Genomic DNA, 13,964 nt, shown 5'->3' with positions numbered 1-13,964 from the left:
TGTGGACATCTATGCACAAGAGAAGTAGGCTGAATTAGGGTATTGATGGGGGAGTGAATAAAGAAATACAGTGGAAGTAATTAAGCCATATTTTACTGATATTTATTTACAAATATAGTACAATTAACATGTTCCAGAGACAGTAATTAACAATCAGGTTAAATTACTTTGATTACCTCTACATTTAATGAAAAACATTTTAATAAGGCTTCTTTCTACAATATTTTATAGCCACTCTACATAGTTACTCATTTCCTGATACTGTTCTTTCCTTCTTCGACATCTCTCACCATTTTTCTCTGTCCTCTTCTACTTTCTCTTCTAAAGAAACAAAAATTTAGTTGCATTCTATTAGGTTAACTAAATAAATTAATCACCATTTATAAAAGTATTATCTTAATATAGTTTAAACAGCATATGAACTTAAAATGTAAAAGTAGCATTTTTATTAAAAATAGCATTTAATATTTTTTCCAGGCTGCTCCGGAGACAATGATTTTCAGCTGTTCTTTTTTTTTCTTTCTTTTTCTGAGGTTTAAGTAGTTATTTCTTTATTATAAACAGTTGGTACTATCTGTTGACTTCTTGTTTTGTTGATTGAGAATTAATTTTTCTAAGATTTCATACCCAGCCATACAAAATATCACCCCTTTTTAAAAAATTACAAAGTTATATTACAATTGTTAAATTGTCTTTACATTAGTAATAATAAATGAATATAATTTACTTCTAAACCAAGACATATGATATTTTTCTTTCACATATGTTTCTAAACATTAACCTCTTTGCTTTTTTGTTTGCTTAATTTGTAGACATCTGTTGCTGTTCATTCCCAAATGTTCTATAGAAAATCTATTAAATGGCTATTAATAATATTTTACAATAATTTTTTTGTTCTTCTCAGGAAAGTTTGGTCTTGAATGGCTTCATTTTTAAAGACAAATAGAAGCTAGATTAAAGCATTTAGTCCTCACCTTAGGATGCAAGAAAAACCAAAGAATCTAAAAGAAAGTAGGGAGTGTTCTTCTGAAATGGTAATGAAATAAACTCCTCTTAAACTTGATGCAAGAGAGAGAAAAGTTAACAATAAAGAAGGGGAAAGATTCAGATGAAACTCATAAAATGCTCTATTGGCCACATTGAAGTTTTTCTGATTTTGGCCTGGAGATATTCCTGTTGATCAATTGTGGCCATTGTTTCTATGCCTGGTACAACTGTTATTCTGGGATATTTCCTGCTTTTTTGTATTAGGATGTGGTCAGTCAGTTCAGCTGCTAGGTTGTGGCCGACTCTGCGACTTCAAGGACTACAGCACGCCAGGCTTCCCTGTCCATCATCAATTCCCAGAGCTTGCTCAAACTCATGTCCATTGAGTCAGTGATACCATCCAACCATCTCACCTCTGTCATCCCCTTCTCTTCCCACCTTCAATCTTTCCCAGCATTAGGGGCTTTTCCAGTGAGTCATTTCTTTGCATCAGGTGGCCAAAGTATTAGAGCTTCAGCATCAGTCATTCCAATGAAAACCCAGGACTGATTTCTTTAGGACTGACTGGTTTGATCTCCTTGCAGTCCAAGGGACTCTCAAGAGTCTTCTCCAACACCACGGTTTAAAAGCATCAATTCTTTGGTGCTCAGCTTTTTTTATAGTCTAATTCTCACATCCACACATGACTACTGGAAAAACCATAGATTTGACTAGATGGACCTTTGTTGTCAAAGTAATGTCTCTGCTTTTGAATATGCTGTCAGGTTGGTCTGGGCTTTTATTCCAAGGAGTAAGCATCTTTTAATTTCATGGCTGTAGTCACCAACTGCAGTGATTTTTGAGCCCAAGAAAATAAAGACTGTAACTGTTTCCATTGTTTCCCCATCTATTTGCTAAGTGTTGGGACTGGATGCAATGATCTTAGTTTTTTAAATGTTGAGTTTTAAATCCAGTTTTTCACCCTCTTTGACTTTCATCAAGAGGCTCTTTAGTTCTTCACATTCTGCCATAAGGGTGGTGTCATCTGAGTATCTGAGGTTACTGATATTGCTCCCAGCAAACTTGATTCCACCTTATGCTTCATCCAGCCTGGCATTTTGCATGATGTACTCTGCATATAAGTAACAGGGTGACAATATACAGCCTTGACATACTTCTTTCCCAATTTGGAACCAGTCCATGATTCCATGTCCAGTTCTAACTGTTGCTTCTTGACCTGTGTACAAATTTCTCAGGAGGCAGATCCAGTGGTCTCATCTTCCCATCTCTTTCAGAATTTTCCACAGTTTGTTGTGATCCACACAGGCAAAGGCTTTGGCATAGTCAACAAAGCAGAAGTAGATGTTTTTCTGTAACTCTCTTGCTTTTTCGATGATATAGTGCATGTGGGCAATTTGACCTCTAGTTCCTCTGCTTGTCTAAAACCAGCTTGAACATCTAGAAGTTCATGGTTCATGTACTGTTGATGCCTGGCTTGGAGAATTTTGAGCATTACTTTGCTAGAGTATGAGATGAGTGCAATTGTGCTGTAGTTTGAACATTCTTTGGCATTGCCTTTCTTTGGGATTGGAATGAAAACTGACTTTTTCTAGTCCTGTGGCCACTACTGAGTTTTCCAAATTTGCTGGCATATTGAGTGCAGCACTTTAACAGCATCATCTTTTAGGATTTGAAATAGCTCACCTGGAATTCCATCACCTCCACTAGCTTTGTTCGCAGTGATGTTTTCTAAGGCCCACTTGATTTCGCATTCCAGGATGCCTGGCTCTAGGTGAGTGATCACACACTATTGTGATCATCTGGGTCATGGAGATCTTTTTTGTATAGTTCTTCTGTGTATTCTTGCCACCACTTCTTAGCAACTTATGCTTCTGTTAGGTCCATACTGTTTCTGTACTTTATTGTACCCATCTTTGCATGAAGTGTTCCCTTGGTATCTGACTTTCTTGAAGAGATCTCTAGTCTTTTCCATTCTATTATTTTCCTCTGGTTCTTTGCACTGATCACCGAGGAAGGCAGTGGTCAATTAGGATGTGGTACCTGCATCTAATTTCTGCCTCCAGTGATTTTCTAAGAAATGGTGCCTGGGAAAGTCTTTTGTCTCCTCATAAGCTAGATGTGTCTTACTCTATCCTTCTGCTTGACTGATGGTTTGGATGATCATAAGCGGCTTCCTCTCAGTGTACTGAAACCTCTACTTTCTAGTAGTCTTTCTGAAGTCAGAGGCCTACTGCTGTAGTGGTAAGTACTTTTTTTCTTAAGAAGTTTTTGATCTCTTTATTGGACATCTGTATGCCTTTTCAAGGGCTTCCCAGGTGGCTCTAGTGGTAAAAAAAAAGACGTGGGTTCAACCCCTGTGTCAGGAAGATCCCGGAGGTGGAAATGGCAACCCACTCCAGGATTCTTGTGTGGAGAATCCCATGGATAGAGGAGCCTGAGTGAGCTGTAGTCCATAGGGTCCCAAAGAGTTGGACATGACTGAAGCAACTATGTGCATGCATGCATACGCCTTTTCAATCTGAATTTTCAGTTTGGCATTTTTTTTTCTTATTGTAATACAACTGTGATTTTCTTTCTTCTTTATTTCAATGATATCTATTGAAAAACAATGCTGGCTATTCTAGATTAGTTCTTTGACTTATTTTCTTCTGTTACTTTCCATTTCTTTTCGTCTCTGGTGGTTTCTTTGATTTTGTCTTTTTTATTATTTTTTTAATTTTTAGGGACTGTATTCTGTCACTGTTCCTATTTTATGGTATTCTGTTCCTGTTTTATGCTGTACTATAGTAATTTTATTTTGTTGAAATATTTCTCACTCTGCACAGTCTGTTTCCTCCTGGCTTTTTTTTTTTTTTTTTTGCTGTCTGTTTTTATGTTGGAAGCATTCTTTACATATTTAAAATCCCTATACATCTATTTTAAGAATAAACAGTAAAAGCTGATAAGTATATGTTTAGATGAGGTTTGGTAAGCTTCACTATAGAATGGTGATGAGCAAGACTTTTCACTGTCAGTAACTGATGATTTTGTGTGTGTGTTTGTGTGTGTGTGATGGTTTAGTCATTAAGTCATGTCCGACTCTTGTGATCCCATGGACTCTGCAAGGGTCCTCTGTCCATGGGCTATACCAGGCAAGAATGCTGGAGTGGGTTGCCATTTCCTTATCACATATATATATATATATATATATATATAGAGAGAGAGAGAGAGAGAGAGAGAGAGTACATTTTATAACAACCCAGAAAAGTAGATATTTTTCCCATTTTAGTGTTGACAAAACAGAATCAAATGGGACTAAGTAGTTTTCCAAGGTTACTTATCTCATTAGGTCTATGTGAATCAAAATCTTGCATTCTAAGACATCATTGTCTAATTTTTTCCCTCTGTAGCTACAGTTCTGTGTCAAGTGGCATTATGGTAGCATTTTGTGAAGAAAAATCACAGCTATGTTAAGTAAGGACAGCTTAACAGAAGTGTAAATGCATTTGAAATGTCCTCTTGTAGGCTTTCAGTTTATAACATTTAAACTGAATGTTGGACTAGTAAATTACAGAGCAATTTAAATGCTTCATCAGTTTGTACTTTGCTAATGTTACCATATTCTTGAAACATAAAGCCAGAAGTGGACAAAGAATCACCTTCATAAACTGTAAAATTTAATAAAAATATGTATAACCTTTTGAGAAAATAATTTGGTAGTGTAATATATATCAATAGCCTTTAAAAGTTTGGTTATATATATCAATAGCCTTTAATACATATCAATTTGGTGATATATATCAATATCTTTCAAAGCCTAAAAAATCCTCTGACCTACACAACTGATTTTAGAAATCTCTCCCACAGAAGGAAAACAGAGGTGTAGATAAAACTACAAGTAAATATTCAAAATTATGATCCATCATTAAATATGCAAACTTAAAGTTAGAAACAACCAAAATTCCTCCAATGGCAGGACTTTAAAAAAATTAGGATACAACCATATGATGGAGTTATTATGTACCTGTTAAACATGGTATTTTTAAAGGGCATTTAAAATAAGAAATATCTGGTGTGTTAAGTGAAAAAGCTGAATGCCAAATTGTACTCACCGTGTGGTGCAAAGTAAGTTAAAATTCATGTACATTTACAGAGAAGAAAGACTGAAAGAAAGTATGCCAAACTGCAAGCCCTATTTGCTTCTAGCGTCTGGGATTATAGACAATTTATATTTTCTCATTGATGCTATTCTGTAATTTCCAAATTTCCTAAAATAATTGCATATTATTTTAATAATAAAGAAAGCATGTGTCTTTAAAAATACTTGAAGACTCTTTGCTGTGGAGAATAAGCGAATCTAAGGGTTCTTTGGTTCTTCCCTGCCTTCATATAACTATCTGTGAATAGTACTAATGGGACAGAATTGGGCTCTTTTCTGCACTGTATTGTTTTTAAGGACTTCCTAAAAGGTGCTTTTTCCTGTCGTATTATCACCCCACTTCTTCTATTTCCTAATACCGTCTCTCATATCTTATACCTTAAACACTCATCATTAGATTCTCATAAGTATGATTTATTTAAGTCACTAATGTACATTTTAAATTGATTGTGCATTTTTATTTACATATCATCTCTAAATATTATTCATATACCAATTGGAACTAGTTTCTGAAATATTTTTTAAAAATCTATTAATAATTTCCTAGTGACAAAAGTTATATATGAGAAAAGTTAAAGATGTGTAACTGGATTTTATGAATAAATCATAACAGGAAAAACCATCCTGATTACCTGTAATTAATACTGGCCTAGCTTTCAGGCAGTTTTCTAGGTAAACAGTCATTTCATGTAATTTATTTACTAATTTCAGTGGTTTTAAACACCTGGGCTCCCTTTGCAGTATCTATAAAAATCTTTAAGAAGTAAGATTTAAGGAAGGTATAATGTTGAAGAGGAATGAAATGGGTGGCATCAAGGTATTCTAGTTGTCCCTTGGTTTCCTTGGGATCTAGGAACCCTCAGGAATACCAAAATCCACAGATGCTCAAGTCCTTTATATAAAATGGCATAATACCTCACTTTCCCTGTCCATGGCCATCCCACAGATACAGGGGCTGACTGTACTGACACTTTGATGAATTTCAGCTATACTGAATTCTAGAATGGAAATTATGTAAGCAGCATTACTAGTTCTGTAGATAATTTTAATGAATATTTTAAAATAGATGTTTTTTAAAATTTCATAGCACAGATAATTTGGCCACATTAAATAATTAATTCTCATAAGGGTGGGCGATAGATACTATGTTTCTGAATATTCAAGAGAAATTGCAACCTGTATTTTATTTTTTCTATGATCACTGTGCAACAGTTCATTAAGCAGCCAAGAGCTAAAGCCTTGCTCACTCTACTAAAAAATGGAATTATAAAGTATATTGGCTAGTATTGGCTGGTATGAACAGAAGGAAGTTTGGAAGATTGCTGCTATTATGCAGCAAAGTAAAAATAGTGCTTAAGGTCAGAGGCAAGGAGCATCTTCAGCATGGCTTCATTTATGAAATACGGCAAATTAAATGACACAGATTTTTCTAATTTTGACACTTCCTCTAACAGATTAAAGAATCTTATGTTTGGTCTAACTGAATTAATAATTATCATGTTTGTTAGTTTGCAATTTTGAAAGGATGCTTTTAACTTTACTATTTTAGGTTTGAATTAGATAACGTTGCCAGTTACTACACTGAAATGAGGCTGACCGAGTAAGTGGCTTCACTACCTGGGGGGAATGCCTTTCTTAATTACAGCTTCCCATCTGCCTCAGAATTGTCACACACTTTGGTTCCTCCTGTCCCCAAACCCTAGACATGACTCTGTTTTCCCCTTTTGTAATCATTTTAAAGTTCTGATTCTGCCCCCAGGTTTAGTTTGTCTACATTTCAAAAAGAAAAAAAAAGTTTTCTAATGGTCTCATCCTGAAATACAGAGGATTAACTCATCCTGCAACACAGAGGATTAAATGATAGCCTCTGACTTGTTCTCTATTGGCTAAAATACCTTTTCTGTTTGTTAAGAAGACAATTTTTCTTTTTTTCTGCATATAGGAAAAGAAAGGATAATTTAAACAAAATTTAGTTTATGTAAAGAAGACAATGAAGCATTGAAAGTCTTTATCTTTTGAACCATTGATCTCTGTTATTCAGGATAAAGGCAGAGATTCAAGTAAGTCTTTAATTGTGAGGTTTAGGAAGTATTTACAGTATGCTTAGATACCATGTGTCCAACTGAATATTTTGTTTAAAAAGGAAATTTTACTGGGTTGTTCCTGTTTCTGGGGCAGACATTCACTTTTTCCCTCAAGTGAGCAAAGAATCCAATACATACTTTACAGCAGTTTAAAAATCATGAAATGTATATGATAAAATGAATATTGTTTAGTTCTCTATATTTTGATCTATTAACTTTGGATTGCTTATAAGAACCATGACTTGGATAATAAAGGACTCTACAGCATATGTGTGTTTTACAATTACATACTTTCTTCATTTTTGCCAAAATGTCAGTGTAAACATTTTCCACCTGTCCTTGACTTTGAACAGAAACAAGTTCTTTCAGTTTTCTTTCGGTGCATTATTTAACGATAATCACCAACTTTTTGTACTGATGTCTGATATATAAGGTGCTCCTTATAAAACATCTTCCAGGATAACATACAGTTAATGGCTAATGTATGGTTAATGGTTAATGTGTCGGTGGTATTCCCAGACCATGTGGATTTCTTTTAAAAGATTTATTTATTTATTTATGGCTGTACTGGGTCTTTGTTGCTGTGCCTAGGCTTTCTCTAGTGGCAGTGAGCAGGGGCTACTCTTCATTGTGGTGTGTGGGCTTCTCATTGTGGTGGCTTCTTTTGTTGTGCAGCAGGGACTCTAGGCAAGTGGGCTCATAGCTGTGGCTCACAGACTCTAGAGCACTGGCTCAGTAGCTGTGGTGCATGGGCTTAGTTGCTTCCAGCACGTGGGATCTTCCAGGGTCAGGGACAGAGCCCATGTCCCCTGCACTGGCAAGTGGATTTTTTACCTCTGAGCCATGGAGGAAGCCCACCAGACATTATGGGTTTTTATACACTGTCCTCAAATATGTTTTTCAGCTAATGTTTATATAGAAAAAAGATTTATCTAAATTCAGTGCATGATTTTTAATAAAAGTAGTGTTTGAGTAGAGACTAGATATAGTTGTTGGGGTGTCAGGATCAGGTACAGCCTCTGCAGAAAACATTCCATATCAGCATCAGTGATGAGCTTGAGTGTGGCTGATGCTGGGAGGCCATGCGGTTGCATCTAAATCTGCCATCTGCCAACTAACATGTTAACCGCTTGATGGTCACCAAACAATGTTTTCAGCAGTTTGTATATATCCCAATATGATAGTTTATCACTTAGATTTTTAATGTATTTTATAAAATTTATCACGTTGGAGCTGCTGCTGCTGCTGCTAAGTCGCTTCAGTCATGTCCGGCACTGTGCGACCCCATAGACAGCAGCCCACCAGGCTCCTCTGTCCATGGGATTCTCCAGGCAAGAACACTGGAGTGGGTTGCCATTTCCTTCTCCAATGCATGAAAGTGAAAAGTGAAAGTGAAGCCGCTCAGGTGTGTCCAACTCTTAGTGACCCCGTGGACTGCAGCCCACCAGGCTCCTAGGTGACAAATACTAATATTTCCTATTCATTGAAACAGGAAAAAAAGATTAGCTTTTTATGTCTGATTTCTGTAATACTGACATTCGATGGGAGAAATGCCTGAACTCTGTTTTGAAAGTCTGATGTGGTGGAAAAACATTAGGATTTAGCATCCATGGTCCTTGGTTCAAATTCTGCCACTACTACCTTAGGTATACTTGGATAAGTTCCTAAAGTATCTTGAGTCTTATTTTTCTCCTATCTCAAATTAGAACAATACTATTCATCTTTTATAGTTGCTTTAAAGGTTAACAAAAATATACAGAAAACATCCTGGTGCCTTGCACATAGTAGCCACTATATTGTGCTTAGTTGATCAGTCATGTCTAGCACTTTGTGACCCCATGAACTATAGTGCTCCAGGCTCCTCTGTCCATGGGGATTCTCCAGGCAAGAACACTAGAGTAGGTTGTCATGCCCTTCTCCAGGGCATGTCCCCAACCCAGGGATTATACCCAGGTCTCCCGTATTGTAGGCAGATTATCTTCTGAACCACCAGGGAAGCCCAAGAATACTGGAGTGGGTAGCCTATCCCTTCTCCAGCGGATTTTCTCAACCCGGAAATCAAACCTGGGTGTCCTGCATTGCAGGAGGATTCTTTACCAGCTGAGCTACCAAGGAAGCCTGTGGCCACTATATTAGTGAAGGCTATTATGATTAGTGATAACTTGCTGCTGCTGCTGCAGCATGTAAAAGTTAATAATGCCAAATTTTGGAATGCCTTTTAGTTTGGTAGAGCACTTTGTTATACAACATATTTAATCTTTCCTAAAGCACTCAGGGGCATCTTATTATGCTTAGCATGTCCTATATATAGCTTATATGGGAGGTTAACTGATTTGGCTAGTAAATGATGGAGTAAAAATATGAGCCTAATCTTGTAACTTCCAAATCTCTGCTCTTTGTACAATAAAATATCAGTTTTATTAATAATTAATAATTATTAACTTCACATTCCAGATGACAAACATTTATTTGACTTAAAAGTTTTAAATGGATGTATAGATGAAAAATTTTCTAGTGGAATCATATACAAGTTTTTACTAAAAATCAATAGTGTAAGGAGCTGTTGGCACTGGATATATTACACCAGGATTTCTATCCCCTAGTCTCTTCACAAACTTTAACTTACTGTGGCACATGTGGGGACCAAGTGGGTAGCTACCATACATATGTTACAGGTGATGATCCTGACATCCTAAGAAGCTATGTTTTGCTGAAGGTGATGCTTTTAGTAAATAGCAGAATGTTGTGTCTCCAAGTATAGACTTTACATGAATTTCCCCAAATCTAGTTTATTCAGCAGTTACTGAGTATTATGTTTAGAGTATATACCCTTAGAAGTACAAAAATAAGCAAGGCAATTTCCTTGCCTTTATAGATTTTAAAACTTGTGTGTGCTGCTCAGGGGGAGACAAAAATGCATTTAAATGATCACAATGGAAGATGTGATATCTCAAAATTGAAATGAAAGTGACATAGTTCCAACTCTTTGTGACCACATGGTCTATACAGTCCATGGAGTTCTCGAGGCCAGAATACTGGAGTGGATAGCTTTTCCCTTCTCCAGGGAGTCTTCCCAACCCAGGGATCGAACCCAGTTCTCCTGCATTGTGGGCAGATTCTTTACCAGCTGAGCCACCAGGGAAGCCTGAGAATACTGGAGTGGGGAGCCTAACCCTTCTCCAGGGGATCTTCCCGACCCAAGAATCGAACTGGGGTCTCCTGTGTTGCAGGGAGATTTTTCACCAACTGAGCTACTGTGGAAGCATGTGATATGTCTAGCATTATAAAAATTGAAAACCTAAGTTGAGTATGATGTAGAAGAAAACAGAAGAAATCTAGGTTACATATTTGATCAGTGAAATTCCTAAAAGGTGTAATGGTTTATGTAGAAGAAAACTAGAAGTGACTGTATTTTCTTAGATTCTAAAGCTATGAAAATCTGTATTTTTGTTCTTAAATTCATTATGGACTATAATGAGTATACATTGCAAGGTGCCAAAATTTATGAAAAGAAAAAATAATTAAGCAAGATAATTGCATATTGATGCTTACTGGAAATACTTATGTATCCATTAAGTTTATAAAATGAAAAACTTAGTTCTGTATCTTAATTCATTCCACTTATGTTTAGGTGGGAATTAGGTTTAATGAATTCTAATAATATCTTGAATTTGATATATTTATCTTCATCTGGAACACTTAGCTCCATAATACTTTAAGTAGCACATTAAGAAAAAGATAAATTCTTCCTTTACTTTCATCTATTCCTGAAAAATTTGAGTGTATGTGGCTTGGGATTACTATTTTCCATTTCTTGTGATTAATTCAGGAAACGAGCAGTCTGGGCTTTCTAGGTACATTCTTTTTAGTAATGAGTGATTTTTTGTTTTTCATTTGAAGATGTGGCCCTCAGATGCATGTTAGGCAATTTTCTGTCCTCAAATGCAATGAAAACTGATTAATTTTTTCATCTTAATTTAGCTAATAGTGTTCTCCATGCTGTATTTTACATACACAATGGAAATCATTATGCCTTAAAATAATCTGAACCAATGTAATTAATGATATTTTACAGTTGATGTAATTGCCACATTATATTTTATATATTTTACAAATATCCTTAAAATATTTATATTTTCCCCAGAGGAAAACAAGAAAAATCACCCATTCTTTTGCCACTCATACTGATTTAGTCTTTCTATCCATAAATAAAAGGGTATCATATCATTCATAGTTTTCTCATTTAGTTAATATCTTGTAAATATCTTTTACAGATTAAGAAGCTGAGACTTAGACATAAGATTTAAGGCTTCAAAGCTTGTTATCTTAACCAGTAAGCATACCAACCTTCTTAAAAAAAAAATAGAACTGTACTGTGATTGAATACTATAATTTGGTATGGTTTAGAAGGAGATTTCTTGAGGAAGGGATTGACTTTCATGGTTGATGAAGAAGCTCAAGAGATAGAAGGAACCAGAGGTAGTCCCTACCTTGTCTTATTTAAGCCCAAGCCACTGCTGGCTTCTTCACAGCTCTTCACATAACTTTTTTCTTTTTTTTTTTTCTGTCTTTCCTATATCACACTTTTATTTTGAATAGCTTATCTTCTCTGTCATCAGGCAACTGTAGTTATATAAGGTTTCCTATTTATATAATACAAATTTAAGGTGATAGGTGATTGCATTCCATGTGGAATTATGAGCGATTTCAGTTCAGATGTCAGGAAAAGGAATCTCTTTTGCAATTGAGGTTAAATGTCCCATAGAATAAAGTGGAAGGATTCACCACCTACAAGAGTTTTCTCTCTACTGTTATGTTTTATCCTTTTATTAAAAAAATATTCTGAAAATATTAGGAGACTACTGCTGAATTTTCTCACATGGTTAGAAAGCATGTATCACATTTGTGTTTTTTTTCTCCTTTCAGTTCAATATTAACATTTCCTCTTTGAATATTTAATATCATTGGAAAAATAGATAACATTTTTGCTCTTTTTCATTGTAAAAATATTGTCTTCTAAAGTAAAAAAGAATACATTCTCTTGGTTAAGAAAATAAAGAAGTAGCAATTTTAGAAAATATTAATCTGGCTTTTAAATCTGAATGTTATCTTTCTTAATTTATAAGAAACCACAATAGAGTTGTGTAATTTTTTTCCCAAGAAATAATTTACATTAAAAAGGGTATGATATTTGTGAAACTCCCTATTTTGGAATACGTGTTTTTGAAAAGCAAAGATCCATAAATTGAATAATTTTCATGGATTATAAAATTTATAATGCATTTTTATAGAAATGTATCTTGATTCTGTAACAATCTGTAGTTACATGATAAGGACAATCTTTGATGCCATATATTTTTATATTTGTTAAGATATTAATAACAATAGAAACCCCCTGGCAGTCCAGTGGCTAGGACTCCACACTTTCACTGCCAGAGGTGCAGCTTCAAGCCCTGGTTGGGGAACTAAGATTTCAAAAACTATGCAGACCAGCCTAAGAAAACAATAAGATTTAATAATTATGTTCAAAACATGTTATAAATTATATTGTGTTTTGGCGTTTTTAACCTCCCCAATAGAAACTCAGTTTTCTTAATCATGACCTTCCTGAAATCATAGACCTACTGGCAAAATAAACCTTGTGTATTGGCTTTTCAAAAATGCAAATTTGTTTTTAGGCTACTATGAATATTCCCATTGTGAATATAGGACATTTAACTATTTTTTTCAGAGGTTTCATCTCATGCAATAGCTCATGAATTTTTTTTTTAATATCTCATTTCTATTAATGTTATTCTTGTCTTTGATTAACATTATAAGAAAGATTTATCTGTTAAAATGTGAAGTATCTTTTTAAACTCTGAGGATATAAAAAATATACTACAGAATATATATAAATATATAAATATATTTTTATATAAAATATTATAATATTATATAAAATATTTTTATATAAATATAAAAAAACTACAGAATCCTTTAAGATGTACTTCTTCATTAGGTTTTTAGTAAATACATCATGGATTTTTGCTCATTTTTCATATTTGCCTATGGAGAAGTAGTTTCATCTATTCACTAGCTGGTTTCTAATGTCATGGTGTACAAGTCTAGAGGAGTCTGTACCCCTATTGGTGGGAGAGCTAGTACATAAAAAAGTGAAGCATCTTTGTATTTCTTTTTAAAATATTCCTTTGCCAGAAGGATCTCAATATCACTACAAGATTTGACAATTCTCTAAGGACTCAGAAGACTCAGCATGTAGTCAGATGAATGGGTGTGATTTATTACAGTTTAAGAAAACACTGGTGGCTCAGATGGTAAAGAATTTGTCTGCGATGTGGAAGACCTGGGTTAGGTCCCTGGGTCTGGAGAAGGGAATGTCTACCCACTCTACTATTTTTGCCTGGATAATTCCATGGATGAAAGAGCCTGGTAGTCTACAGTCCATGGGGCTGCAAAGAGCCTGACACAACTGAGAGACTAACACTTTCATTTACATTTTTTTAAGGAAAAACACATGGTATGATATCTGAGAGAAACCAGACACAAGCTTCTGGAGTTCTCTCCCAGTGTAGTCACCATGCAGGAAGCAGCGATTCTTCCATGATGAGTTGCGACAAATATGAAATGTTGCCAACCAGTGTAGAAGTTCAGTACCCAGGATTTTAGGGGAAATGATCATGTAGGCTCCTTCTGCCTCAGTTCAGTTCAGTTGCTCAGTCGTGTCTGACTCTTTGTGACCCCATGAATCGCAG

At 35.2% G+C, this 13,964-nt stretch overlaps 1 protein-coding gene across 3 annotated transcripts in view; it reads left to right on the top strand.

The window, feature by feature from the left end:
- NAALADL2 (N-acetylated alpha-linked acidic dipeptidase like 2) overlaps positions 1-13,964 on the top strand; it is a 1,648,032-nt gene that overhangs the window by 96,992 nt on the left and 1,537,076 nt on the right. The window contains exon 3 of one of the 3 annotated variants that reach the window (XM_069559739.1): positions 6,675-6,725. The exons of the other annotated variants lie outside the window; for them this stretch is intronic. The gene's annotated coding sequence lies outside the window, so the exon portion shown is untranslated. The remainder of the gene's footprint in view (positions 1-6,674; positions 6,726-13,964) is intronic. 3 annotated transcript variants of the gene reach the window in all.

Source organism: Ovis canadensis, chromosome 1 (genome assembly GCF_042477335.2).
Source record: "Ovis canadensis isolate MfBH-ARS-UI-01 breed Bighorn chromosome 1, ARS-UI_OviCan_v2, whole genome shotgun sequence".
Classification (NCBI taxonomy): domain Eukaryota; kingdom Metazoa; phylum Chordata; class Mammalia; order Artiodactyla; family Bovidae; genus Ovis; species Ovis canadensis.
Note: the sequence above shows the minus strand (reverse complement) of the source record. Positions and strands in the feature narration are given on the sequence as shown.